The 25,584-nt window shown below is 44.0% G+C and overlaps 1 long non-coding RNA gene across 50 annotated transcripts in view; it reads right to left on the bottom strand.

The window, feature by feature from the left end:
• Window positions 1-25,584, bottom strand: part of LOC307185334 — a 3,778,167-nt gene that overhangs the window by 1,550,811 nt on the left and 2,201,772 nt on the right. For 48 of the 50 annotated variants that reach the window (XR_013827964.1, XR_013827965.1, XR_013827990.1 and 45 more), the window contains one exon: window positions 20,185-20,266. This is a non-coding gene — a long non-coding RNA (uncharacterized lncRNA). The remainder of the gene's footprint in view (window positions 1-20,184; window positions 20,267-25,584) is intronic. The other 2 variants (XR_013827987.1, XR_013827988.1) reach the window with 1 other exon arrangement.

Raw genomic sequence — 25,584 nt, 5'->3', positions numbered from 1 at the left:
GCATATTAAATGCCTAAGAATGTACCTGACTAGTAAGTATCTTAAAACCTATGGATTGCTATGTCTCTGAAAGAGAATCAAGCATGTGTACAGGGGCATAAACGCAGCAGTGATAGGATTGGAGAGGTTCGGTGAGCAAATGAAGACCCTTTGAAGTCATATTGCATGGTACCCATTACACGGGTCTCAACTACCCAGGTTTAAGGTATTCTTCCTTCAGCTAAAACATGCATGTGGAACCCAAGTATGATCAACCATGTGAATTGGAGACGTGTTCAAATATGTCTCAGTTTTCCTCCCCTGGTACTCGGGTGCAACATTCCAGATGCTTTACTAACACTCTCCCCACTTGGAGAGTCAGCGCCTTTAACCTCCTGTTTGGCCCAGTTTGCAATTTCTGCAGAAGATGAACAGGAATAGCGAGAACAAATTAGAGGCTAGCTGGAGGTGTCTGGACGGGCAAATTTAACTCTCATTTCCCACCAGGAAGAGGAAATAACCAAAGGCTCAGCGTGCCGTACCGGAACCAGATTAGGGCCTCAAGCCATCCTGCGGTGTTGCGGCAAGCTCACAAGAAAGCGAGTTGAAGAAAGGAGCTCAGGGGCACTGTAATTCACAAACCTGCAGAGTTATAAATGACAGCTATCGTCCAAAAATAGACTGAAGTAAGGCTGCCAAGAGGACTTGAAAGCGGGGCAGAATTGCAGGAAACCGATTTCAGGAGGTAGACTGGAATTGCATTGAAAGCATAGGAAAAGAGGCAGAACGTCCACAATGATGCACTTGGCCAAAAAGGGCGTATGCGTTTTTTCCTGAATATATTCAGGAAAAAACGCATACGCCCTTTTTGGCCAACCAAGCAAGCTTGCAAAGGAAATCTGCACTAAAATGAAGTCTCACTTCCCCCCGGTCAAAAGGGCCATCTGAAAAAAGTGTAAAATCCGGAAAGGCAGGACAGGCCATGGAGAACTGGGAGCCTTGTTATGCTGATGGGCGGGATGTAAATTGCCAACAACCACTCGGGAGAAGTGTATGGTGTTTCCTGAAACATCTAAAAAACAAAGCAACAGAACCTAGGGCACTTCCACTTATGGTCCTATAGCTTAGGGAAATTAAAATCAAAAAGACACAGCCACCCCAATGTTTGGAACGGCTCTGTTTACAAGAACCTCGTTTACAGTACAAGTTCAACATCGCAGAAAGTGAAAAATGGATAAAGAAGTTGTGGTACTTACGTACAATGAAGTATCACTCAGCAATGAAATCTATGTCATCAGGCCCGTAGCAGCATAATGAGTGGATTCAGGTACGATGATTCTAACTGAAATAAGTCACACAGAAAAAGAAACATCATAAGATATCAGTAATACACGGAATGTAAACTTGGCTACACAGGAACTGCATTCCAAAACAGAACAGGGTCTCAAATTTAGAAAACCAACTTATGCTTGCTTAAGGGTAAAGGTGAGTTGGGGTGCTGCATAAAACCAGAGATTGAAATGAGCACAGATAAAGTTCCTTAAGCCAAATATGGAATAGACAAGAGCTACTCCTTGCTCAACGAAATGGACTCAACACCCCATATTAAACGCCTAAGAATGTACCTGACTAGTAAGTATCTTAAAACCTATGGATTGCTATGTCTCCGAAAGAGAATCAAGCATGTGTACAGGGGCATAAACGCAGCAGTGATAGGATTGGAGAGGTTCAGTGAGCAAATGAAGACCCTTTGAAGTCATATTGCATGGTACCCATTCCACGGGTTTCAACTACCCAGATTTAATGTATTCTTCCTTCAGCTAAAACATGCATGTGGAACCTAGAGTATGATCAACCATGTGATCGGGAGACGTGTTCAAATATGTCTCAGTTTTCCTCCCCTGGTACTCGGGTGCAACATTCCAGACGCTTTACTAACACTCTCCCCACTTGGAGAAACAGTCCCTTTCACCTCCTGTTTGGCCTAGTTTGCAATTTCTGCGGAAGATGAACAGGAATAGCGAGAACCAATGAGAGGCTAGCTGGAGGTGTCTGGACGGGCAAATTTAACTCTCATTTCCCACCAGGAAGAGGAATTAACCAAAGGCTCAGCATGCCGGGCCGGAACCAGATTAGGGCCTGAAGCCATCCTGCGGTGCTGCGGCCAGGTCACAAGAAAGAGAGTTGAAGAAAGGAGCTCAGGGGCACTGTAATTCACAAACCTGCAGAGTTATAAATGACAGCTATCGTCCCAAAATAGACTGAAGTAAGGCCGCCAAGAGGAATTGAAAGCAGGGGAGAATTGCAGGAAACCGATTTCAGGAGGTAGACTGGAATTGCATTGAAAGCATAGGAAAAGAGGCAGAACGTCCACAATGATGCACTTGGCCAAAAAGGGCGTATGCGTTTTTTCCTGAATATATTCAGGAAAAAACGCATACGCCCTTTTTGGCCAACCAAGCAAGCTTGCAAAGGAAATCTGCACTACAATGAAGTCTCACTTCCCCCCGGTCAAAAGGGCCATCTGAAAAAAGTGTAAAATCCAGAAAGGCAGGACAGGCCATGGAGAACTGGGAGCCTTGTTATGCTGATGGGCGGGATGTAAATTGCCAACAACCACTCGGGAGAAGTGTATGGTGTTTCCTGAAACATCTAAAAAACAAAGCAACAGAACCTAGGGCACTTCCACTTATGGTCCTATAGCTTAGGGAAATTAAAATCAAAAAGACACAGCCACCCCAAAGTTTGGGACGCCTCTGTTTACAAGAACCTCGTTTACAGTACAAGTTCAACATCACAGAAAGTGAAAAATGGATAAAGAACTTGTGGTACTTACGTACAATGCAGTATCACTCAGCAATGAAATCTATGTCATCAGGCCCGTAGCAGCATAATGAGTGGATTCAGGTACGATGATTCTAACTGAAATAAGTCACACAGAAAAAGAAACATCATAAGATATCACTAATACACGGAATGTAAACTTGGCTACACAGGAACTGCATTCCAAAACAGAACAGGGTCTCAAATTTAGAAAACCAACTTATGCTTGCTTAAGGGTAAAGGTGAGTTGGGGTGCTGCATAAAACCAGAGATTGAAATGAGCACAGATAAAGTTCCTTAAGCCAAATATGGAATAGACAAGAGCTACTCCTTGCTCAACGAAATGGACTCAAAACCCCATATTAAACCCCTAAGAATGTACCTGACTAGTAAGTATCTTAAAACCTATGGATTGCTATGTCTCCAAAAGAGAATCAAGCGTGTGTACAGGGGAATAAACGCAGCAGTGATAGGATTGGAGAGGTTCGGTGAGCAAATGAAGACCCTTTGAAGTCATATTGCATGGTACCCATTACACGGGTCCCAACTCTCCATGTTTAAGGTATTCTTCCTTCAGCTAAAACATGCATGTGGAACCCAGAGTATGATCAACCATGTGAATGGGAGACATGTTCAAATATGTCTCAGTTTTCCTCCCCTGGTACTCGGGTGCAACATTCCAGACGCTTTACTAACACTCTCCCCACTTGGAGAGTCAGTCCCTTTAACCTCCTGTTTGGCCCAGTTTGCAATTTCTGCGGAAGATGAACAGGAATAGCGAGAACCAATGAGAGGCTAGCTGGAGGTGTCTGGACGGGCAAATTTAACTCTCATTTCCCACCAGGAAGAGGAATTAACCAAAGGCTCAGCATGCTGGGCCGGAACCAGATTAGGGCCTGAAGCCATCCTGTGGTGTTGCGGCCAGGTCACAAGAAAGCGAGTTGAAGAAAGGAGCTCAGGGGCACTGTAATTCACAAACCTGCAGAGTTATAAATGACAGCTATCGTCCAAAAATAGACTGAAGTAAGGCTGCCAAGAGGACTTGAAAGCGGGGCAGAATTGCAGGAAACCGATTTCAGGAGGTAGACTGGAATTGCATTGAAAGCATAGGAAAAGAGGCAGAACGTCCACAATGATGCACTTGGCCAAAAAGGGCGTATGCGTTTTTTCCTGAATATATTCAGGAAAAAACGCATACGCCCTTTTTGGCCAACCAAGCAAGCTTGCAAAGGAAATCTGCACTACAATGAAGTCTCACTTCCCCCCGGTCAAAAGGGCCATCTGAAAAAAGTGTAAAATCCAGAAAGGCAGGACAGGCCATGGAGAACTGGGAGCCTTGTTATGCTGATGGGCGGGATGTAAATTGCCAACAACCACTCAGGAGAAGTGTATGGTGTTTCCTGAAACATCTAAAAAACAAAGCAACAGAACCTAGGGCACTTCCACTTATGGTCCTATAGCTTAGGGAAATTAAAATCAAAAAGACACAGCCACCCCAAAGTTTGGAATGGCTCTGTTTACAAGAACCTCGTTTACAGTACAAGTTCAACATCGCAGAAAGTGAAAAATGGATAAAGAAGTTGTGGTATTTACTTACAAAGCAATATCACTCAGCAATGAAATCTGTGTCATCAGGCCCTTAGCAGCACAATGAGTGGATTCAGGTATGATGATTCTAACTGAAGTAAGTCACACAGAAAAAGAAACATCATAAGATATCAGTAATACACGGAATGTAAACTTGGCTACACAGGAACTGAATTACAGAACAGAACAGGGTCTCAAATTTAGAAAACCATCTTATGCTTGCTTAAGGGTAAAGGTGAGTTGGGGTGCTGCATAAAACCAGAGATTGAAATGAGCACAGATAAAGTTCCTTAAGCCAAATATGGAATAGACAAGAGCTACTCCTTGCTCAACGAAATGGACTCAACACCCCATATTAAACGCCTAAGAATGTACCTGACTAGTAAGTATCTTAAAACCTATGGATTGCTATGTCTCCGAAAGAGAATCAAGCGTGTGTACAGGGGCATAAGCGCAGCAGTGATAGGATTGGAGAGGTTCAGTGAGCAAATGAAGACCCTTTGAAGTCATATTGCATGGTACCCATTCCACGGGTCTCAACTCTCCATGTTTAAGGTATTCTTCCTTCAGCTAAAACATGCATGTGGAACCCAAGTATGATCAACCATGTGAACGGGAGACGTGTTCAAATATGTCTCAGTTTTCCTCCCCTGGTACTCGGGTGCAACATTCCAGACGCTTTACTAACACTCTCCCCACTTGGAGAGTCAGTCCCTTTAACCTCCTGTTTGGCCCAGTTTGCAATTTCTGCGGAAGATGAACAGGAATAGCGAGAACCAATGAGAGGCTAGCTGGAGGTGTCTGGACGGGCAAATTTAACTCTCATTTCCCACCAGGAAGAGGAATTAACCAAAGGCTCAGCATGCCGGGCCGGAACCAGATTAGGGCCTGAAGCCATCCTGCGGTGTTGCGGCTAGGTCACAAGAAAGCGAGTTGAAGAAAGGAGCTCAGGGGCACTGTAATTCACAAACCTGCAGAGTTATAAATGACAGCTATCGTCCAAAAATAGACTGAAGTAAGGCCGCCAAGAGGACTTGAAAGCAGGGCAGAATTGCAGGAAACCGATTTCAGGAGGTAGACTGGAATTGCATTGAAAGCATAGGAAAAGAGGCAGAACGTCCACAATGATGCACTTGGCCAAAAAGGGCGTATGCGTTTTTTCCTGAATATATTCAGGAAAAAACGCATACGCCCTTTTTGGCCAACCAAGCAAGCTTGCAAAGGAAATCTGCACTACAATGAAGTCTCACTTCCCCCTGGTCAAAAGGGCCATCTGAAAAAAGTGTAAAATCCAGAAAGGCAGGAGAGGCCATGGAGAACTGGGAACCTTGTTATGCTGATGGGCGGGATGTAAATTGCCAACAACCACTCGGGAGAAGTGTATGGTGTTTCCTGAAACATCTAAAAAACAAAGCAACAGAGCCTAGGGCACTTCCACTTATGGTCCTATAGCTTAGGGAATTTAAAATCAAAAAGACACAGCCACCCCAAAGTTTGGGACGCCTCCGTTTACAAGAACCTCGTTTACCATACAAGTTCAATATCAGAGAAAGTGAAAAATGGATAAAGAACTTGTGGTACTTACGTACAATGCAGTATCACTCAGCAATGAAATCTATGTCATCAGGCCCGTAGCAGCATAATGAGTGGATTCAGGTACGATGATTCTAACTGAAATAAGTCACACAGAAAAAGAAACATCATAAGATATCACTAATACACGGAATGTAAACTTGGCTACACAGGAACTGCATTCCAAAACAGAACAGGGTCTCAAATTTAGAAAACCAACTTATGCTTGCTTAAGGGGAAAGGTGAGTTGGGGTGCTGCATAAAACCAGAGATTGAAATGAGCACAGATAAAGTTCCTTAAGCCAAATATGGAATAGACAAGAGCTACTCCTTGCTCAATGAAATGGACTCAACACCCCATATTAAACGCCTAAGAATGTACCTGACTAGTAAGTATCTTAAAACCTATGGATTGCTATGTCTCCGAAAGAGAATCAAGCATGTGTACAGGGGCGTAAACGCAGCAGTGATAGGATTGGAGAGGTTCGGTGAGCAAATGAAGACCCTTTGAAGTCATATTGAATGGTACCCATTCCACGGGTTTCAACTGCCCAGGTTTTAGGTATTCTTCCTTCAGCTAAAACATGCATGTGGAACCCAAGTATGATCAACCATGTGAATGGGAGACGTGTTCAAATATGTCTCAGTTTTCCTCCCCTGGTACTCGGGTGCAACATTCCAGACGCTTTACTAACACTCTCCCCACTGGGAGAGTCAGCGCCTTTAACCTCCTGTTTGGCCCAGTTTGCAATTTCTGCGCAAGATGAACAGGAATAGCGAGAACCAATGAGAGACTAGCTGGAGGTGTCTGGACGGGCAAATTTAACTCTCATTTCCCAGCAGGAAGAGGAAATAACCAAAGGCTCAGCGTGCCGTGCCGGAACCAGATTAGGTCCTGAAGCCATCCTGCGGTGTTGCGGCCAGGTCAAAAGAAAGCAAGTTGAAGAAAGGAGCTCAGGGGCACTGTAATTCACAAACCTGCAGAGTTATAAATGACAGCTATCGTCCAAAAATAGACTGAAGTAAGGCTGCCAAGAGGACTTGAAAGCGGGGCAGAATTGCAGGAAACCGATTTCAGGAGGTAGACTGGAATTGCATTGAAAGCATAGGAAAAGAGGCAGAACGTCCACAATGATGCACTTGGCCAAAAAGGGCGTATGCGTTTTTTCCTGAATATATTCAGGAAAAAACGCATACGCCCTTTTTGGCCAACCAAGCAAGCTTGCAAAGGAAATCTGCACTACAATGAAGTCTCACTTCCCCCCGGTCAAAAGGGCCATCTGAAAAAAGTGTAAAATCCAGAAAGGCAGGACAGGCCATGGAGAACTGGGAGCCTTGTTATGCTGATGGGCGGGATGTAAATTGCCAACAGACACTTGGGAGAAGTGTATGGTGTTTCCTGAAACATCTAAAAAACAAAGCAACAGAGCCTAGGGCACTGCCACTTATGGTCCTATAGCTTAGGGAAATTAAAATCAAAAAGACACAGCCACCCCAAAGTTTGGGACGCCTCTGTTTACAAGAACCTCGTTTACAGTACAAGTTCAACATCGCAGAAAGTGAAAAATGGATAAAGAAGTTGTGGTATTTACTTACAAAGCAATATCACTCAGCAATGAAATCTATGTCATCAGGCCCTTAGCATCACAATGAGTGGATTCAGGTATGATGATTCTAACTGAAATAAGTCACACAGAAAAAGAAACATCATAAGATATCAGTAATACACGGAATGTAAACTTGGCTACACAGGAACTGAATTACAGAACAGAACAGGGACTCAAATTTAGAAAACCAACTTATGCTTGCTTAAGGGTAAAGGTGAGTTGGGGTGCTGCATAAAACCAGAGATTGAAATGAGCACAGATAAAGTTCCTTAAGTCAAATATGGAATAGACAAGAGCTACTCCTTGCTCAACGAAATGGACTCAACACTGCATATTAAACACCTAAGAATGTACCTGACTAGTAAGTATCTTAAAACCTATGGATTGCTATGTCTCCGAAAGAGAATCAAGCATGTGTACAGGGGCATAAACGCAGCAGTGATAGGATTGGAGAGGTTCGGTGAGCAAATGAAGACCCTTTGAAGTCATATTGCATGGTACCCATTACACGGGTCTCAACTCTCCAGGTTTAAGGTATTCTTCCTTCAGCTAAAACATGCATGTGGAACCCAAGTATGATCAACCATGTGAACGGGAGACGTGTTCAAATATGTCTCAGTTTTCCTCCCCTGGTACTCGGGTGCAACATTCCAGACGCTTTACTAACACTCTCCCCACTTGGAGAGTCAGCGCCTTTAACCTCCTGTTTGGCCCAGTTTGCAATTTCTGCGGAAGATGAACAGGAATAGTGAGAACCAATGAGAGGCTAGCTGGAGGTGTCTGGACGGGCAAATTTAACTCTCATTTCCCACCAGGAAGATGAAATAACCAAAGGCTCAGCGTGCCGCACCGGAACCAGATTAGGGCCTGAAGCCATCCTGCGGTGTTGCGGCCAGCTCAAAAGAAAGCGAGTTGAAGAAAGGAGCACAGGGGCACTGTAATTCACAAACCTGCAGAGTTATAAACGACAGCTATCGTCCAAAAATAGACTGAAGTAAGGCTGCCACGAGGACTTGAAAGCGGGGCAGAATTGCAGGAAACCGATTTCAGGAGGTAGACTGGAATTGCATTGAAAGCATAGGAAAAGAGGCAGAACGTCCACAATGATGCACTTGGCCAAAAAGGGCGTATGCGTTTTTTCCTGAATATATTCAGGAAAAAACGCATACGCCCTTTTTGGCCAACCAAGCAAGCTTGCAAAGGAAATCTGCACTACAATGAAGTCTCACTTCCCCCCGGTCAAAAGGGCCATCTGAAAAAAGTGTAAAATCCAGAAAGGCAGGACAGGCCATGGAGAACTGGGAGCCTTGTTATGCTGATGGGCGGGATGTAAATTGCCAACAACCACTCGGGAGAAGTGTATGGTGTTTCCTGAAACATCTAAAAAACAAAGCAACAGAACCTAGGGCACTTCCACTTATGGTCCTATAGCTTAGGGAAATTAAAATCAAAAAGACACAGCCACCCCAAAGTTTGGAATGGCTCTGTTTACAAGAACCTCGTTTACAGTACAAGTTCAACATCGCATGAAGTGAAAAATGGATAAAGAAGTTGTGGTATTTACTTACAAAGCAATATCACTCAGCAATGAAATCTGTGTCATCAGGCCCTTAGCAGCACAATGAGTGGATTCAGGTATGATGATTCTAACTGAAGTAAGTCACACAGAAAAAGAAACATCATAAGATATCAGTAATACACGGAATGTAAACTTGGCTACACAGGAACTGAATTACAGAACAGAACAGGGTCTCAAATTTAGAAAACCAACTTATGCTTGCTTAAGGGTAAAGGTGAGTTGGGGTGCTGCATAAAACCAGAGATTGAAATGAGCACAGATAAAGCTCCTTAAGTCAAATATGGAATAGACAAGAGCTACTCCTTGCTCAACGAAATGGACACAACACCGCATATTAAACGCCTAAGAATGTACCTGGCTAGTAAGTATCTTAAAACCTATGGATTGCTATGTCTCCGAAAGAGAATCAAGCATGTGTACAGGGGCATAAACGCAGCAGTGATAGGATTGGAGAGGTTCGGTGAGCAAATGAAGACCCTTTGAAGTCATATTGCATGGTACCCATTACACGGGTCTTAACTCTCCAGGTTTAAGGTATTCTTCCTTCAGCTAAAACATGCATGTGGAACCCAAGTATGATCAACCATGTGAACGGGAGACGTGTTCAAATATGTCTCAGTTTTCCTCCCCTGGTACTCGGGTGCAACATTCCAGACGCTTTACTAACACTCTCCCCACTGGGAGAGTCAGCGCCTTTAACCTCCTGTTTGGCCCAGTTTGCAATTTCTGCGGAAGATGAACAGGAATAGCGAGAACCAATGAGAGGCTAGCTGGAGGTGTCTGGACGGGCAAATTTAACTCTCATTTCCCACCAGGAAGAGGAAATAACCAAAGGCTCAGCGTGCCGTACCAGAAGCAGATTAGGGCCTGAAGCCATCCTGCGGTGTTGCGGCCAGCTCAAAAGAAAGCGAGTTGAAGAAAGGAGCTCAGGGGCACTGTAATTCACAAACCTGCAGAGTTATAAATGACAGCTATCGTCCAAAAATAGACTGAAGTAAGGCTGCCAAGAGGACTTGAAAGCGGGGCAGAATTGCAGGAAACCGATTTCAGGAGGTAGACTGGAATTGCATTGAAAGCATAGGAAAAGAGGCAGAACGTCCACAATGATGCACTTGGCCAAAAAGGGCGTATGCGTTTTTTCCTGAATATATTCAGGAAAAAACGCATACGCCCTTTTTGGCCAACCAAGCAAGCTTGCAAAGGAAATCTGCACTACAATGAAGTCTCACTTCCCCCCGGTCAAAAGGGCCATCTGAAAAAAGTGTAAAATCCAGAAAGGCAGGACAGGCCATGGAGAACTGGGAGCCTTGTTATGCTGATGGGCGGGATGTAAATTGCCAACAACCACTCGGGAGAAGTGTATGGTGTTTCCTGAAACATCTAAAAAACAAAGCAACAGAACCTAGGGCACTTCCACTTATGGTCCTATAGATTAGGGAAATTAAAATCAAAAAGACACAGCCACCCCAAAGTTTGGAATGGCTCTGTTTACAAGAACCTCGTTTACAGTACAAGTTCAACATCGCAGAAAGTGAAAAATGGATAAAGAAGTTGTGGTATTTACTTACAAAGCAATATCACTCAGCAATGAAATCTGTGTCATCAGGCCCTTAGCAGCACAATGAGTGGATTCAGGTATGATGATTCTAACTGAAGTAAGTCACACAGAAAAAGAAACATCATAAGATATCAGTAATACACGGAATGTAAACTTGGCTACACAGGAACTGAATTACAGAACAGAACAGGGTCTCAAATTTAGAAAACCAACTTATGCTTGCTTAAGGGTAAAGGTGAGTTGGGGTGCTGCATAAAACCAGAGATTGAAATGAGCACAGATAAAGTTCCTTAAGCCAAATATGGAATAGACAAGAGCTACTCCTTGCTCAACGAAATGGACTCAACACCCCATATTAAACGCCTAAGAATGTACCTGACTAGTAAGTATCTTAAAACCTATGGATTGCTATGTCTCCGAAAGAGAATCAAGCATGTGTACAGGGGCATAAACGCAGCAGTGATAGGATTGGAGAGGTTCGGTGAGCAAATGAAGACCCTTTGAAGTCATATTGCATGGTACCCATTCCACGGGTTTCAACTACCCAGGTTTAAGGTATTCTTCCTTCAGCTAAAACATGCATGTGGAACCTAGAGTATGATCAACCATGTGATCGGGAGACGTGTTCAAATATGTCTCAGTTTTCCTCCCCTGGTACTCGGGTGCAACATTCCAGACGCTTTACTAACACTCTCCCCACTTGGAGAGTCAGTCCCTTTAACCTCCTGTTTGGCCCAGTTTGCAATTTCTGCGGAAGATGAACAGGAATAGCGAGAACCAATGAGAGACTAGCTGGAGGTGTCTGGACGGGAAAATTTAACTCTCATTTCCCACCAGGAAGAGGAATTAACCAAAGGCTCAGCATGCCGGGCCGGAACCACATTAGGGCCTGAAGCCATCCTGCGGTGTTGCGGCCAGGTCACAAGAAAGCGAGTTGAAGAAAGGAGCTCAGGGGCACTGTAATTCACAAACCTGCAGAGTTATAAATGACAGCTATCGTCCAAAAATAGACTGAAGTAAGGCCGCCAAGAGGACTTGAAAGCAGGGCAGAATTGCAGGAAACCGATTTCAGGAGGTAGACTGGAATTGCATTGAAAGCATAGGAAAAGAGGCAGAACGTCCACAATGATGCACTTGGCCAAAAAGGGCGTATGCGTTTTTTCCTGAATATATTCAGGAAAAAACGCATACGCCCTTTTTGGCCAACCAAGCAAGCTTGCAAAGGAAATCTGCACTACAATGAAGTCTCACTTCCCCCCGGTCAAAAGGGCCATCTGAAAAAAGTGTAAAATCCAGAAAGGCAGGACAGGCCATGGAGAACTGGGAGCCTTGTTATGCTGATGGGCGGGATGTAAATTGCCAATAACCACTCGGGAGAAGTGTATGGTGTTTCCTGAAACATCTAAAAAACAAAGCAACAGAACCTAGGGCACTTCCACTTATGGTCCTATAGATTAGGGAAATTAAAATCAAAAAGACACAGCCACCCCAAAGTTTGGAACGGCTCTGTTTACAAGAACCTCGTTTACAGTACAAGTTCAACATCACAGAAAGTGAAAAATGGATAAAGAACTTGTGGTACTTACGTACAATGCAGTATCACTCAGCAATGAAATCTATGTCATCAGGCCCGTAGCAGCATAATGAGTGGATTCAGGTACGATGATTCTAACTGAAATAAGTCACACAGAAAAAGAAACATCATAAGATATCACTAATACACGGAATGTAAACTTGGCTACACAGGAACTGCATTCCAAAACAGAACAGGGTCTCAAATTTAGAAAACCAACTTATGCTTGCTTAAGGGTAAAGGTGAGTTGGGGTGCTGCATAAAACCAGAGATTGAAATGAGCACAGATAAAGTTCCTTAAGCCAAATATGGAATAGACAAGAGCTACTCCTTGCTCAACGAAATGGACTCAAAACCCCATATTAAACCCCTAAGAATGTACCTGACTAGTAAGTATCTTAAAACCTATGGATTGCTATGTCTCCAAAAGAGAATCAAGCGTGTGTACAGGGGAATAAACGCAGCAGTGATAGGATTGGAGAGGTTCGGTGAGCAAATGAAGACCCTTTGAAGTCATATTGCATGGTACCCATTCCACGGGTTTCAACTACCCATGTTTAAGGTATTCTTCCTTCAGCTAAAACATGCATGTGGAACCCAAGTATGATCAACCATGTGAACGGGAGACGTGTTCAAATATGTCTCAGTTTTCCTCCCCTGGTACTCGGGTGCAACATTCCAGACGCTTTACTAACACTCTCCCCACTTGGAGAGTCAGTCCCTTTAACCTCCTGTTTGGCCCAGTTTGCAATTTCTGCGGAAGATGAACAGGAATAGCGAGAACCAATGAGAGGCTAGCTGGAGGTGTCTGGACGGGCAAATTTAACTCTCATTTCCCACCAGGAAGAGGAATTAACCAAAGGCTCAGCATGCCGGGCCGGAACCAGATTAGGGCCTGAAGCCATCCTGCGGTGTTGCGGCCAGGTCACAAGAAAGCGAGTTGAAGAAAGGAGCTCAGGGGCACTGTAATTCACAAACCTGCAGAGTTATAAATGACAGCTATCGTCCAAAAATAGACTGAAGTAAGGCCGCCAAGAGGACTTGAAAGCAGGGCAGAATTGCAGGAAACCGATTTCAGGAGGTAGACTGGAATTGCATTGAAAGCATAGGAAAAGAGGCAGAACGTCCACAATGATGCACTTGGCCAAAAAGGGCGTATGCGTTTTTTCCTGAATATATTCAGGAAAAAACGCATACGCCCTTTTTGGCCAACCAAGCAAGCTTGCAAAGGAAATCTGCACTACAATGAAGTCTCACTTCCCCCTGGTCAAAAGGGCCATCTGAAAAAAGTGTAAAATCCAGAAAGGCAGGAGAGGCCATGGAGAACTGGGAACCTTGTTATGCTGATGGGCGGGATGTAAATTGCCAACAACCACTCGGGAGAAGTGTATGGTGTTTCCTGAAACATCTAAAAAACAAAGCAACAGAGCCTAGGGCACTTCCACTTATGGTCCTATAGCTTAGGGAAATTAAAATCAAAAAGACACAGCCACCCCAAAGTTTGGGACGCCTCCGTTTACAAGAACCTCGTTTACCGTACAAGTTCAATATCAGAGAAAGTGAAAAATGGATAAAGAACTTGTGGTACTTACGTACAATGCAGTATCACTCAGCAATGAAATCTATGTCATCAGGCCCGTAGCAGCATAATGAGTGGATTCAGGTACGATGATTCTAACTGAAATAAGTCACACAGAAAAAGAAACATCATAAGATCACTAATACACGGAATGTAAACTTGGCTACACAGGAACTGCATTCCAAAACAGAACAGGGTCTCAAATTTAGAAAACCAACTTATGCTTGCTTAAGGGGAAAGGTGAGTTGGGGTGCTGCATAAAACCAGAGATTGAAATGAGCACAGATAAAGTTCCTTAAGCCAAATATGGAATAGACAAGAGCTACTCCTTGCTCAATGAAATGGACTCAACACCCCATATTAAACGCCTAAGAATGTACCTGACTAGTAAGTATCTTAAAACCTATGGATTGCTATGTCTCCGAAAGAGAATCAAGCATGTGTACAGGGGCATAAACGCAGCAGTGATAGGATTGGAGAGGTTCGGTGAGCAAATGAAGACCCTTTGAAGTCATATTGAATGGTACCCATTCCACGGGTTTCAACTGCCCAGGTTTTAGGTATTCTTCCTTCAGCTAAAACATGCATGTGGAACCCAAGTATGATCAACCATGTGAACGGGAGACGTGTTCAAATATGTCTCAGTTTTCCTCCCCTGGTACTCGGGTGCAACATTCCAGACGCTTTACTAACACTCTCCCCACTTGGAGAGTCAGCGCCTTTAACCTCCTGTTTGGCCCAGTTTGCAATTTCTGCGCAAGATGAACAGGAATAGCGAGAACCAATGAGAGACTAGCTGGAGGTGTCTGGACGGGCAAATTTAACTCTCATTTCCCAGCAGGAAGAGGAAATAACCAAAGGCTCAGCGTGCCGTGCCGGAACCAGATTAGGTCCTGAAGCCATCCTGCGGTGTTGCGGCCAGGTCAAAAGAAAGCAAGTTGAAGAAAGGAGCTCAGGGGCACTGTAATTCACAAACCTGCAGAGTTATAAATGACAGCTATCGTCCAAAAATAGACTGAAGTAAGGCTGCCAAGAGGACTTGAAAGCGGGGCAGAATTGCAGGAAACCGATTTCAGGAGGTAGACTGGAATTGCATTGAAAGCATAGGAAAAGAGGCAGAACGTCCACAATGATGCACTTGGCCAAAAAGGGCGTATGCGTTTTTTCCTGAATATATTCAGGAAAAAACGCATACGCCCTTTTTGGCCAACCAAGCAAGCTTGCAAAGGAAATCTGCACTACAATGAAGTCTCACTTCCCCCGGTCAAAAGGGCCATCTGAAAAAAGTGTAAAATCCAGAAAGGCAGGACAGGCCATGGAGAACTGGGAGCCTTGTTATGCTGATGGGCGGGATGTAAATTGCCAACAGACACTTGGGAGAAGTGTATGGTGTTTCCTGAAACATCTAAAAAACAAAGCAACAGAGCCTAGGGCACTGCCACTTATGGTCCTATAGCTTAGGGAAATTAAAATCAAAAAGACACAGCCACCCCAAAGTTTGGGACGCCTCTGTTTACAAGAACCTCGTTTACAGTACAAGTTCAACATCGCAGAAAGTGAAAAATGGATAAAGAAGTTGTGGTATTTACTTACAAAGCAATATCACTCAGCAATGAAATCTATGTCATCAGGCCCTTAGCATCACAATGAGTGGATTCAGGTATGATGATTCTAACTGAAATAAGTCACACAGAAAAAGAAACATCATAAGATATCAGTAATACACGGAATGTAAACTTGGCTACACAGGAACTGAATTACAGAACAGAACAGGGACTCAAATTTAGAAAACCAACTTATGCTTGCTTAAGGGTAAAGGTGAGTTGGGGTGCTGCATAAAACCAGAGATTGAAATGAGCACAGATAAAGTTCCTTAAGTCAAATATGGAATAGACAAGAGCTACTCCTTGCTCAACGAAATGGACTCAACACTGCATATTAAACACCTAAGAATGTACCTGACTAGTAAGTATCTTAAAACCTATGGATTGCTATGTCTCCGAAAGAGAATCAAGCATGTGTACAGGGGCATAAACGCAGCAGTGATAGGATTGGAGAGGTTCGGTGAGCAAATGAAGACCCTTTGAAGTCATATTGCATGGTACCCATTACACGGGTCTCAACTCTCCAGGTTTAAGGTATTCTTCCTTCAGCTAAAACATGCATGTGGAACCCAAGTATGATCAACCATGTGAACGGGAGACGTGTTCAAATATGTCTCAGTTTTCCTCCCCTGGTACTCGGGTGCAACATTCCAGACGCTTTACTAACACTCTCCCCACTTGGAGAGTCAGCGCCTTTAACCTCCTGTTTGGCCCAGTTTGCAATTTCTGCGGAAGATGAACAGGAATAGTGAGAACCAATGAGAGGCTAGCTGGAGGTGTCTGGACGGGCAAATTTAACTCTCATTTCCCACCAGGAAGATGAAATAACCAAAGGCTCAGCGTGCCGCACCGGAACCAGATTAGGGCCTGAAGCCATCCTGCGGTGTTGCGGCCAGCTCAAAAGAAAGCGAGTTGAAGAAAGGAGCACAGGGGCACTGTAATTCACAAACCTGCAGAGTTATAAACGACAGCTATCGTCCAAAAATAGACTGAAGTAAGGCTGCCACGAGGACTTGAAAGCGGGGCAGAATTGCAGGAAACCGATTTCAGGAGGTAGACTGGAATTGCATTGAAAGCATAGGAAAAGAGGCAGAACGTCCACAATGATGCACTTGGCCAAAAAGGGCGTATGCGTTTTTTCCTGAATATATTCAGGAAAAAACGCATACGCCCTTTTTGGCCAACCAAGCAAGCTTGCAAAGGAAATCTGCACTACAATGAAGTCTCACTTCCCCCCGGTCAAAAGGGCCATCTGAAAAAAGTGTAAAATCCAGAAAGGCAGGACAGGCCATGGAGAACTGGGAGCCTTGTTATGCTGATGGGCGGGATGTAAATTGCCAACAACCACTCGGGAGAAGTGTATGGTGTTTCCTGAAACATCTAAAAAACAAAGCAACAGAACCTAGGGCACTTCCACTTATGGTCCTATAGCTTAGGGAAATTAAAATCAAAAAGACACAGCCACCCCAAAGTTTGGAATGGCTCTGTTTACAAGAACCTCGTTTACAGTACAAGTTCAACATCGCAGAAAGTGAAAAATGGATAAAGAAGTTGTGGTATTTACTTACAAAGCAATATCACTCAGCAATGAAATCTGTGTCATCAGGCCCTTAGCAGCACAATGAGTGGATTCAGGTATGATGATTCTAACTGAAGTAAGTCACACAGAAAAAGAAACATCATAAGATATCAGTAATACACGGAATGTAAACTTGGCTACACAGGAACTGAATTACAGAACAGAACAGGGTCTCAAATTTAGAAAACCAACTTATGCTTGCTTAAGGGTAAAGGTGAGTTGGGGTGCTGCATAAAACCAGAGATTGAAATGAGCACAGATAAAGCTCCTTAAGTCAAATATGGAATAGACAAGAGCTACTCCTTGCTCAACGAAATGGACACAACACCGCATATTAAACGCCTAAGAATGTACCTGGCTAGTAAGTATCTTAAAACCTATGGATTGCTATGTCTCCGAAAGAGAATCAAGCATGTGTACAGGGGCATAAACGCAGCAGTGATAGGATTGGAGAGGTTCGGTGAGCAAATGAAGACCCTTTGAAGTCATATTGCATGGTACCCATTACACGGGTCTTAACTCTCCAGGTTTAAGGTATTCTTCCTTCAGCTAAAACATGCATGTGGAACCCAAGTATGATCAACCATGTGAACGGGAGACGTGTTCAAATATGTCTCAGTTTTCCTCCCCTGGTACTCGGGTGCAACATTCCAGACGCTTTACTAACACTCTCCCCACTGGGAGAGTCAGCGCCTTTAACCTCCTGTTTGGCCCAGTTTGCAATTTCTGCGGAAGATGAACAGGAATAGCGAGAACCAATGAGAGGCTAGCTGGAGGTGTCTGGACGGGCAAATTTAACTCTCATTTCCCACCAGGAAGAGGAAATAACCAAAGGCTCAGCGTGCCGTACCGGAAGCAGATTAGGGCCTGAAGCCATCCTGCGGTGTTGCGGCCAGGTCAAAAGAAAGCGAGTTGAAGAAAGGAGCTCAGGGGCACTGTAATTCACAAACCTGCAGAGTTATAAATGACAGCTATCGTCCAAAAATAGACTGAAGTAAGGCTGCCAAGAGGACTTGAAAGCGGGGCAGAATTGCAGGAAACCGATTTCAGGAGGTAGACTGGAATTGCATTGAAAGCATAGGAAAAGAGGCAGAACGTCCACAATGATGCACTTGGCCAAAAAGGGCGTATGCGTTTTTTCCTGAATATATTCAGGAAAAAACGCATACGCCCTTTTTGGCCAACCAAGCAAGCTTGCAAAGGAAATCTGCACTACAATGAAGTCTCACTTCCCCCCGGTCAAAAGGGCCATCTGAAAAAAGTGTAAAATCCAGAAAGGCAGGACAGGCCATGGAGAACTGGGAGCCTTGTTATGCTGATGGGCGGGATGTAAATTGCCAACAACCACTCGGGAGAAGTGTATGGTGTTTCCTGAAACATCTAAAAAACAAAGCAACAGAACCTAGGGCACTTCCACTTATGGTCCTATAGCTTAGGGAAATTAAAATCAAAAAGACACAGCCACCCCAAAGTTTGGGACGCCTCTGTTTACAAGAACCTCGTTTACAGTACAAGTTCAACATCACAGAAAGTGAAAAATGGATAAAGAACTTGTGGTACTTACGTACAATGCAGTATCACTCAGCAATGAAATCTATGTCATCAGGCCCGTAGCAGCATAATGAGTGGATTCAGGTACGATGATTCTAACTGAAATAAGTCACACAGAAAAAGAAACATCATAAGATATCACTAATACACGGAATGTAAACTTGGCTACACAGGAACTGCATTCCAAAACAGAACAGGGTCTCAAATTTAGAAAACCAACTTATGCTTGCTTAAGGGTAAAGGTGAGTTGGGGTGCTGCATAAAACCAGAGATTGAAATGAGCACAGATAAAGTTCCTTAAGCCAAATATGGAATAGACAAGAGCTACTCCTTGCTCAACGAAATGGACTCAACACCCCATATTAAACGCCTAAGAATGTACCTGACTAGTAAGTATCTTAAAACCTATGGATTGCTATGTCTCCAAAAGAGAATCAAGCATGTGTACAGGGGCATAAACGCAGCAGTGATAGGATTGGAGAGGTTCGGTGAGCAAATGAAGACCCTTTGAAGTCATATTGCATGGTACCCATTCCACGGGTTTCAACTACCCAGGTTTAAGGTATTCTTCCTTCAGCTAAAACATGCATGTGGAACCTAGAGTATGATCAACCATGTGAACGGGAGACGTGTTCAAATATGTCTCAGTTTTCCTCCCCTGGTACTCGGGTGCAACATTCCAGACGCTTTACTAACACTCTCCCCACTTGGAGAGTCAGTCCCTTTAACCTCCTGTTTGGCCCAGTTTGCAATTTCTGCGGAAGATGAACAGGAATAGCGAGAACCAATGAGAGACTAGCTGGAGGTGTCTGGACGGGCAAATTTAACTCTCATTTCCCACCAGGAAGAGGAATTAAACAAAGGCTCAGCATGCCGGGCCGGAACCAGATTAGGGCCTGAAGCCATCCTGCGGTGTTGCGGCCAGGTCACAAGAAAGCGAGTTGAAGAAAGGAGCTCAGGGGCACTGTAATTCACAAACCTGCAGAGTTATAAATGACAGCTATCGTCCAAAAATAGACTGAAGTAAGGCCGCCAAGAGGACTTGAAAGCAGGGCAGAATTGCAGGAAACCGATTTCAGGAGGTAGACTGGAATTGCATTGAAAGCATAGGAAAAGAGGCAGAACGTCCACAATGATGCACTTGGCCAAAAAGGGCGTATGCGTTTTTTCCTGAATATATTCAGGAAAAAACGCATACGCCCTTTTTGGCCAACCAAGCAAGCTTGCAAAGGAAATCTGCACTACAATGAAGTCTCACTTCCCCCCGGTCAAAAGGGCCATCTGAAAAAAGTGTAAAATCCAGAAAGGCAGGACAGGCCATGGAGAACTGGGAGCCTTGTTATGCTGATGGGCGGGATGTAAATTGCCAACAGACACTCGGGAGAAGTGTATGGTGTTTCCTGAAACATCTAAAAACCAAAGCAACAGAGCCTAGGGCACTGCCACTTATGGTCCTATAGCTTAGGGAAATTAAAATCAAAAAGACACAGCCACCCCAAAGTTTGGGACGCCTCTGTTTACAAGAACCTCGTTTACAGTACAAGTTCAACATCGCAGAAAGTGAAAAATGGATAAAGAAGTTGTGGTATTTACTTACAAAGCAATATCACTCAGCAATGAAATCTATGTCATCAGGCCCTTAGCATCACAATGAGTGGATTCAGGTATGATGATTCTAAATGAAATAAGTCACACAGAAAAAGAAACATCATAAGATATCAGTAATACACGGAATGTAAACTTGGCTACACAGGAACTGAATTACAGAACAGAACAGGGTCTCAAATTTAGAAAACCAACTTATGCTTGCTTAAGGGTAAAGGTGAGTTGGGGTGCTGCATAAAACCAGAGATTGAAATGAGCACAGATAAAGTTCCTTAAGCCAAATATGGAATAGACAAGAGCTACTCCTTGCTCAACGAAATGGACTCAAAACCCCATATTAAACGCCAAAGAATGTACCTGACTAGTAAGTATCTTAAAACCTATGGATTGCTATGTCTCCGAAAGAGAATCAAGCATGTGTACAGGGGCATAAACGCAGCAGTGATAGGATTGGAGAGGTTCGGTGAGCAAATGAAGACCCTTTGAAGTCATATTGCATGGTACCCATTCCACGGGTTTCAACTACCCAGGTTTTAGGTATTCTTCCTTCAGCTAAAACATGCATGTGGAACCCAGAGTATGATCAACCATGTGATCGGGAGACGTGTTCAAATATGTCTCAGTTTTCCTCCCCTGGTACTCGGGTGCAACATTCCAGACGCTTTACTAACACTCTCCCCACTTGGAGAGTCAGCGCCTTTAACCTCCTGTTTGGCACAGTTTGCAATTTCTGCGGAAGATGAACAGGAATAGCGAGAACCAATGAGAGGCTAGCTGGAGGTGTCTGGACGGGCAAATTTAACTCTCATTTCCCAACAGGAAGAGGAAATAACCAAAGGCTCAGCGTGCCGTGCCGGAACCAGATTAGGGCCTGAAGCCATCCTGCGGTGTTGCGGCCAGCTCAAAAGAAAGCGAGTTGAAGAAAGGAGCTCAGGGGCACTGTAATTCACAAACCTGCAGAGTTATAAATGACAGCTATCGTCCAAAAATAGACTGAAGTAAGGCTGCCAAGAGGACTTGAAAGCGGGGCAGAATTGCAGGAAACCGATTTCAGGAGGTAGACTGGAATTGCATTGAAAGCATAGGAAAAGAGGCAGAACGTCCACAATGATGCACTTGGCCAAAAAGGGCGTATGCGTTTTTTCCTGAATATATTCAGGAAAAAACACATACGCCCTTTTTGACCAACCAAGCAAGCTTGCAAAGGAAATCTGCACTACAATGAAGTCTCACTTCCCCCCGGTCAAAAGGGCCATCTGAAAAAAGTGTAAAATCCAGAAAGGCAGGACAGGCCATGGAGAACTGGGAGCCTTGTTATGCTGATGGGTGGGATGTAAATTGCCAACAGACACTCGGGAGAAGTGTATGGTGTTTCCTGAAACATCTAAAAACCAAAGCAACAGAGCCTAGGGCACTGCCACTTATGGTCCTATAGCTTAGGGAAATTAAAATCAAAAAGACACAGCCACCCCAAAGTTTGGAACGGCTCTGTTTACAAGAACCTCGTTTACAGTACAAGTTCAACATGGCAGAAAGTGAAAAATGGATAAAGAACTTGTGGTACTTACGTACAATGCAGTATCACTCAGCAATGAAATCTATGTCATCAGGCCCGTAGCAGCATAATGAGTGGATTCAGGTATGATGATTCTAACTGAAATAAGTCACACAGAAAAAGAAACATCATAAGATATCACTAACACACGGAATGTAAACTTGGCTACACAGGAACTGCATTCCAAAACAGAACAGGGTCTCAAATTTAGAAAACCAACTTATGCTTGCTTAAGGGTAAAGGTGAGTTGGGGTGCTGCATAAAACCAGAGATTGAAATGAGCACAGATAAAGTTCCTTAAGCCAAATATGGAATAGACAAGAGCTACTCCTTGCTCAACGAAATGGACTCAAAACCCCATATTAAACGCCTAAGAATGTACCTGACTAGTAAGTATCTTAAAACCTATGGATTGCTATGTCTCCGAAAGAGAATCAAGCATGTGTACAGGGGCATAAACGCAGCAGTGATAGGATTGGAGAGGTTCGGTGAGCAAATGAAGACCCTTTGAAGTCATATTGCATGGTACCCATTCCACGGGTTTCAACTACCCACTTTTTAGGTATTCTTCCTTCAGCTAAAACATGCATGTGGAACCCAGAGTATGATCAACCATGTGAACGGGAGACGTGTTCAAATATGTCTCAGTTTTCCTCCCCTGGTACTCGGGTGCAACATTCCAGACGCTTTACTAACACTCTCCCCACTTGGAGAGTCAGCGCCTTTAACCTCCTGTTTGGTCCAGTTTGCAATTTCTGTGGAAGATGAACAGGAATAGCGAGAACCAATGAGAGGCTAGCTGGAGGTGTCTGGACGGGCAAATTTAACTCTCATTTCCCACCAGGAAGAGGAAATAACCAAAGGCTAAGCGTGCCGTGCCGGAACCAGATTAGGGCCTGAAGCCATCCTGCGGTGTTGCGGCCAGCTCAAAAGAAAGCGAGTTGAAGAAAGGAGCTCAGGAGCACTGTAATTCACAAAACTGCAGAGTTATAAATGACAGCTATCGTCCAAAAATAGACTGAAGTAAGGCTGCCAAGAGGACTTGAAAGCGGGGCAGAATTGCAGGAAACCGATTTCAGGAGGTAGACTGGAATTGCATTGAAAGCATAGGAAAAGAGGCAGAACGTCCACAATGATGCACTTGGCCAAAAAGGGCGTATGAGTTTTTTCCTGAATATATTCAGGAAAAAACGCATACGCCCTTTTTGGCCAACCAAGCAAGCTTGCAAAGGAAATCTGCACTACAATGAAGTCTCACTTCCCCCCGGTCAAAAGGGCCATCTGAAAACAGTGTAAAATCCAGAAAGGCAGGACAGGCCATGGAGAACTGGGAGCCTTGTTATGCTGATGGGCGGGATGTAAATTGCCAACAACCACTCGGGAGAAGTGTATGGTGTTTCCTGAAACATCTAAAAAGCAAAGCAACAGAGCCTAGGGCACTGCCACTTATGGTCCTATAGCTTAGGGAAATTAAAATCAAAAAGACACAGCCACCCCAAAGTTTGGAATGGCTCTGTTTACAAGAACCTCGTTTACAGTACAAGTTCAACATCGCAGAAAGTGAAAAATGGATAAAGAAGTTGTGGTATTTACTTACAAAGCAATATCACTCAGCAATGAAATCTGTGTCATCAGGCCCTTAGCAGCACAATGAGTGGATTCAGGTATGATGATTCTAACTGAAGTAAGTCACACAGAAAAAGAAACATCATAAGATATCAGTAATACACGGAATGTAAACTTGGCTACACAGGAACTGAATTACAGAACAGAACAGGGTCTCAAATTTAGAAAACCAACTTATGCTTGCTTAAGGGTAAAGGTGAGTTGGGGTGCTGCATAAAACCAGAGATTGAAATGAGCACAGATAAAGTTCCTTAAGCCAAATATGGAATAGACAAGAGCTACTCCTTGCTCAACGAAATGGACTCAACACCCCATATTAAACGCCTAAGAATGTACCTGACTAGTAAGTATCTTAAAACCTATGGATTGCTATGTCTCCGAAAGAGAATCAAGCATGTGTACAGGGGCATAAACGCAGCAGTGATAGGATTGGAGAGGTTCGGTGAGCAAATGAAGACCCTTTGAAGTCATATTGCATGGTACCCATTCCACGGGTTTCAACTACCCAGGTTTAAGGTATTCTTCCTTCAGCTAAAACATGCATGTGGAACCTAGAGTATGATCAACCATGTGATCGGGAGACGTGTTCAAATATGTCTCAGTTTTCCTCCCCTGGTACTCGGGTGCAACATTCCAGACGCTTTACTAACACTCTCCCCACTTGGAGAGTCAGTCCCTTTAACCTCCTGTTTGGCCCAGTTTGCAATTTCTGCGGAAGATGAACAGGAATAGCGAGAACCAATGAGAGACTAGCTGGAGGTGTCTGGACGGGCAAATTTAACTCTCATTTCCCACCAGGAAGAGGAATTAACCAAAGGCTCAGCATGCCGGGCCGGAACCACATTAGGGCCTGAAGCCATCCTGCGGTGTTGCGGCCAGGTCACAAGAAAGCGAGTTGAAGAAAGGAGCTCAGGGGCACTGTAATTCACAAACCTGCAGAGTTATAAATGACAGCTATCGTCCAAAAATAGACTGAAGTAAGGCCGCCAAGAGGACTTGAAAGCAGGGCAGAATTGCAGGAAACCGATTTCAGGAGGTAGACTGGAATTGCATTGAAAGCATAGGAAAAGAGGCAGAACGTCCACAATGATGCACTTGGCCAAAAAGGGCGTATGCGTTTTTTCCTGAATATATTCAGGAAAAAACGCATACGCCCTTTTTGGCCAACCAAGCAAGCTTGCAAAGGAAATCTGCACTACAATGAAGTCTCACTTCCCCCCGGTCAAAAGGGCCATCTGAAAAAAGTGTAAAATCCAGAAAGGCAGGACAGGCCATGGAGAACTGGGAGCCTTGTTATGCTGATGGGCGGGATGTAAATTGCCAACAACCACTCGGGAGAAGTGTATGGTGTTTCCTGAAACATCTAAAAAACAAAGCAACAGAACCTAGGGCACTTCCACTTATGGTCCTATACCTTAGGGAAATTAAAATCAAAAAGACACAGCCACCCCAAAGTTTGGGACGCCTCTGTTTACAAGAACCTCGTTTACAGTACAAGTTCAACATCACAGAAAGTGAAAAATGGATAAAGAACTTGTGGTACTTACGTACAATGCAGTATCACTCAGCAATGAAATCTATGTCATCAGGCCCGTAGCAGCATAATGAGTGGATTCAGGTACGATGATTCTAACTGAAATAAGTCACACAGAAAAAGAAACATCATAAGATATCACTAATACACGGAATGTAAACTTGGCTACACAGGAACTGCATTCCAAAACAGAACAGGGTCTCAAATTTAGAAAACCAACTTATGCTTGCTTAAGGGTAAAGGTGAGTTGGGGTGCTGCATAAAACCAGAGATTGAAATGAGCACAGATAAAGTTCCTTAAGCCAAATATGGAATAGACAAGAGCTACTCCTTGCTCAACGAAATGGACTCAACACCCCATATTAAACGCCTAAGAATGTACCTGACTAGTAAGTATCTTAAAACCTATGGATTGCTATGTCTCCGAAAGAGAATCAAGCATGTGTACAGGGGCATAAACGCAGCAGTGATAGGATTGGAGAGGTTCGGTGAGCAAATGAAGACCCTTTGAAGTCATATTGCATGGTACCCATTCCACGGGTTTCAACTACCCAGGTTTAAGGTATTCTTCCTTCAGCTAAAACATGCATGTGGAACCTAGAGTATGATCAACCATGTGATCGGGAGACGTGTTCAAATATGTCTCAGTTTTCCTCCCCTGGTACTCGGGTGC

Source organism: Stenella coeruleoalba (assembly GCF_951394435.1).
Source record: "Stenella coeruleoalba genome assembly, chromosome: 4".
Lineage (NCBI taxonomy): Eukaryota > Metazoa > Chordata > Mammalia > Artiodactyla > Delphinidae > Stenella > Stenella coeruleoalba.
This window is presented reverse-complemented; position numbering and strand designations above follow the sequence as displayed.